The sequence below is a fragment of the Mirounga angustirostris genome, unplaced genomic scaffold (genome assembly GCF_029215605.1).
Source record: "Mirounga angustirostris isolate CCGP_5_RB_7025 unplaced genomic scaffold, mMirAng1.0.hap1 SCAF_3, whole genome shotgun sequence".
Lineage (NCBI taxonomy): Eukaryota > Metazoa > Chordata > Mammalia > Carnivora > Phocidae > Mirounga > Mirounga angustirostris.
The window spans coordinates 43140969-43145133 of NW_026991711.1; the positions used below are offsets into that span (position 1 = coordinate 43140969).

Below are 4165 nucleotides of genomic sequence, written 5' to 3' on the forward strand. Positions count from 1 at the left end.
CTTTTCTTCAAAATCCAAGAAAATGTAATGGCATATAATATTTACGTTAAATGGATGAATATGCTGGTATGATGCTGAATATAAGGTCATTTTCCTTCCCTCGGCTGAATCCATACTATATGAGATTCTCACTGATACACACAGAAGTTGCTGCCCAAAACTGAATTCTCTTTTTAACTGGAAAGATTCTATCCCTTACATTCTTGTCTCTTAAGTTTTGTTTTCCTTAGTTTTTTCCTGATGTCATTTTTTTTAGTTCCAGGACCCCATCCAGGATACCACATTTCATTCCATTGTTACATCTCCTCAGCAGTCTCTTGACTGAAAGAGTTTTCCATATTTTCCTTACTTTTGGTGACCTTGAAAGTTTTGAGGAATACTGGTGTGGTGGTGTTGTCGAATGCCCCTCTACTGGAATTTACTGATTATTTTCTCACAATTGGACTTGCAGTTATGTGATTTTTTTGGAAAAAGATGGAAGAGCTACAATGCCATTTTTATCACATAATACCATATAAAGTATGTACTGTCTACATAATTTATCACTGTTCATGTTGATCTTGATCATGTGGTTGAGATAACAGTGTTTGTCTGGTTTTGCTAGTATAAGGTTATTCTTTTTTTTTTTTTGGTAGAAACTGTTTTCCATCAACCTTATAACCTTTTTTCCATTTTGTTTGCCTATGTGGAAGAGCAGCTCAAGAGCACCCAGTGGTTGTTCTTAGCCATTCAGTGGCCTGAGCATGAGCAGTGGGAGCAGCAGACCAGTCTCCAGTGGCAGGCTGGGTGCTCCAGTCTTCAGTGGGGAACTGCTGAAGAGCTTCAGACCAATCTGTGACTGCAGATTGAGTAGCAGTGAACTCAGGAGCTGGAGCAGTCCATTGACCCTGAAATCCCTCCTTGGTCATATAGCCTTTTCAGCAGTGGCCTGCTCTCCCTTTTCAATCTCTTCAGGATCCCTGTAGAAGTAGAAATCAGGCATGACCTCCCATGGGGTTCACAGGAAATGGTGCCACTCACATGCAGAACTTCCCAGGCCAGCATCCACCACATCAGAGCCGCTGAGCTGTTGCAAGGGATGGCCACATCCGCGTGGTGCAGAGAAGAATCTGTGTTACACAGAACAATGGTGGGCAGGTTAATGTAAGAAGCTGGCGGTCAGCCCTGGGATCAGTGACCACCAGAAGTCTCGGCCTCCGGAAGACCACCTGGATCTGGTTAGTGAAGTTTCCAGGAGTGAAGCGGCTGGCAACAGGAGTAGCTCCAGGGGCAACAGCAACTTCAGCGCAGCTCACTGGCCAGTATTCCTGGTGGATGTGACATGGACATCAGCAGGGTTTTCAGTAACAGCAATGGTACCAGCTGCCAGCAAACGCTTCTCCCAGGTTCTCTTCCAATTTATGATATACATACCATCACTTTTCCTTTTGTAGATGTACTGTTCCATTTGGAAGTCAAGGTTTTTGCCACCTAAGTGGGCTCCTTCTGTGATGAATTTGAAGAACTCCTTCTTCATTTGCAGGACATCAAGGGCTCTGGACATTGTGAAAGTTTCCCTTTAAGTTACTATGGGAATGCAGAATAAGGCCATATATACCCCTCCCCGGGTAGTGCAGAAAGGCAAGATTGTTCTTTCTTCTTCTTTCAATACTGTATTTTGGAAACAAATCATTGGGTGCAGCCCATATTTAAGGAGTGGGGAGCTATACTCTCCTTCCTTGAAGGTAGTAGGTCTACATAAATGTTTCAGAATTTCTGCATGGGGATTTCTCTCTTTTCTCCAGTCATTTATTTAATAATACTCTGTATCAGTATGGAGTCAGGGATATTTATTTTATACTTTAAGTTATAATTCAGTGGTAATTTATTTTTTTGGTTGTTCAAAAAGTTCCAACTTCGGCCATTAGGAGTTTGTTCAGTCAACTCCAATATCCCTTTAACGTACCCTCATCTGTGTGTTTTTGTCATTTTGTTGCTATTAGTTATTGTCTGTTTATCTGTTTTTGAGAACTTCCTTACTTTCTGGCAATGTAATGCTCCAGATTCACCTTGTATATTTCCTGCCCCCAAACCGTGGGATTAGCCATTTTCCAAGGAGCCCTAGTTCTTTATACTGGAGAAAGTTATTAGAAACTAAGACCTGGGCATTAATTATGAGCACTGCTAATGCAGTGTCATTGTTTACTGGCCTTCTAAGTTGACAAAGAATATGTATGCGTATACCCTAAACTGTGTATATGCACATGTCCATAAACATTTTTATATGTAAATATTCATACCTATATTAAGCTATTATGAGTTCATCCTTGGTCTTGGTATATAATATTTTACACCTTTTTGAGTCCAATTTGCTACTTTGTGAGAACCTTTGTAACAATGTTCATGGGAGATAGTAGTCTGTACTTTCCCTTTCTTTTAATGTATTTAACTGGTTTTAGTATTTTGGTAATGCTTGCCTCATAGAACGAGTTAAGATGTGTTCTCCCTGGGGCCCGGGTGGCTCACTCAGTTAAGCATCTGCCTTCAGCTGGGGTCATGATCCCAGGGTCCTGGGATTGAGCCCAGCATGGGGTTCCCTGCTCAGTAGAGAGCCTGCTTCTCCCTCTCCCACTCCCTCTGCCATTTGTGCTCTCTTGCTTGCTTACTCGTGCTCTCTCTCAAATGAATAAATAAAATCTAAAAAAAAAAAAAAAGATGTGTTCTCTCTGCTTTTATTTCATTAAATAACTTGCTCACAATGGGTATTATGTCTTCTTCAAATGTTTAGTAAAATTTACCAGTAATATTATCTAGGCCTGATGTCTCCTTTATTTGAAGATTATTAACTGTTGGTTCAACTTCTTAATAGATATAAGCTATTCAGATTATGTTTTCTTATGTGGGTCTTGGTAGTTAATGTCATTCAAGAAGTTGGTTCATTTCATCTAAGTTATTAAATCTGTGCACAGAGTTGTAAATAAAACACTCCTATGATCCAAAGATTTATTAAATCATACATGCAAAACATGCTGCTAGTTGTATTAGCAAAAGATCAATATGTAAAAACACTCCACAATCCTGCAGCTATCAATTTAAAAATGTGTTCTTAGAAGTGGTTGAAAGGTCCAACACTGTATTCTTCCAGTGTATAAATTGTACTGAACATTGTGAGTTATGGCACTGAGTTTTCAAAACCTCACAAACACAAAGTAACATTTTTAGGCAAAGCAACAACAGGAGTATGTATCCATGTAGGTGAGGTAAAGAGTAGGGTCAGTTTCAGTGTTAGTAATCTGGCAAGACAGTGATGTTAAGATTCGTAGTTTAAGAATAAAATAGTTTACAAACTGTAAACCTGCAACAGATGATTTTTACTCCTACTTACCAGAAAACTGAGGAATGCACATATTAAATTTGAATACAGTAATATGAAAACAAGAATGCATTTTTGCTAATCTACAAAAAAAACCCACAAAGTTTTAGTACAGTTCAGAAAGATTTTATAATACAGAGACCTAATGTTCATTAAGGAAGAGATAAGAAATATACTACTAAGTTAGCAGTTATTCAAAGTGAATTAAATACTCAGTTGGGGAAGAGGTGACAGGTGTAAAAAAAAAAAAAAGGAAAAGCCTCCGATAACACTGATAATACCAACCTTTCTTCATCATCTCCTGCACCTGACAGAAAATAACCTTTTAAAAATTTTACCATGATACTTTTATTCAGCTTAATTATTCTGTGTACAGTGTAGTATACGTTAATCTCCACTTCATATTTTGTCAAAATACTGTCATCATCTTTTGATCATGTCAAATATTTCACACACTCCACTCCAGTACACCCACACTTAAGAGCAGCCTACTTCATTAGGGGAAACGTATGAGTAAGATTTTTGTTCAAAATCTCAGCTAAGGCTAATAAACTATTTTTTTAATTCACCTCAATATTAAAAAGACTGATCCAAAGAACTGAGTTACACTCATTCCATTATGATATAGAGTACAGTGTTACATAATAAACACTGATTGACAAATTTCTGAATATATTATAATCCAACATTTCATTAAGGAGGGTGTTTTGCTTCACATACCTAAAAACTACTAAAAAGTGTCTGAATTTTCTAATATCAGAAGCCACAGGCTTCTTGAAGACAAAAGTCCATAAAACAGGTTAGTGCAGAGTG

At 38.1% G+C, this 4165-nt stretch overlaps 1 pseudogene; it reads right to left on the reverse strand.

Annotated features, from left to right (window-relative positions):
* Positions 1-698: 698 nt before the first annotated feature.
* On the reverse strand, positions 699-1543 carry LOC123838619 (small ribosomal subunit protein uS2-like; annotated as a pseudogene).
* Positions 1544-4165: the final 2622 nt, after the last annotated feature.